Genomic DNA, 774 nt, shown 5'->3' on the forward strand with positions numbered 1-774 from the left:
CTGCTGATCTAGCTGTCTCTCTCTGTCTCTTTATCTTCTATCCTGCTCTCTCTGACTCTCTCTCTCTTTGCACTATACTTTTCATATATCACCCAATTTCTCGATTTCTTCGCTCTCTCTCTTTCTCTGTGGCCATCGTTTGCTAGTTCCACCCCATCTGCTTCTTATTACAGCACGAATCGAGGAAAACATATACATGGATAGCTTGGAGGAGGAGGGAGGACACTGTTCTGAAGGTTACAAATAGAAAAAGAGCAGCAGTTACAGTGACATTTCCAGAAGTGGGGATTAACCTCGTATTTGGAGAGATGCGTGTGTCCTACAGGAATGTCTCCATGGCAGTGGAGTTACACTGCCCTCAAAGGGGGTTTTGAAAAGTATTTGGATCGGTTTAGCAGGGGGTGCTGGAGTTTGTGACAGACCTTGTAAGGGACAAGAGGAGTGGCAGAGGGTCTACAAGGGAACTTATTAATTTGCAAGTTTTGTTAATTATTAGTGTTTGTGCATACTTTACAAATGTATGGGTTCAGCAGCTCTACAAACCAATCAGTTGCCAACACACACTATGAAACATTGCCTTGTTACTCACAAAAGAAACATGTTATTCATTTTAATATGCGTGCAAACATTTCCAAGAAGGAAGGCCCTATCGAGGGACAACTTGGTGTGCATTCTCGGCTAAAGAAGCTACCATTTAAAGAAAAATACAATTAATTGTACTAACTGGTTCTTTCAAAAATAGTATAATGCTCATTTCAAACTATCGTTTCGAGT

The sequence above is a fragment of the Ambystoma mexicanum genome, chromosome 13 (assembly GCF_040938575.1).
Source record: "Ambystoma mexicanum isolate Mex_15411 chromosome 13, UKY_AmexF1_1, whole genome shotgun sequence".
NCBI classification, from domain to species: domain Eukaryota; kingdom Metazoa; phylum Chordata; class Amphibia; order Caudata; family Ambystomatidae; genus Ambystoma; species Ambystoma mexicanum.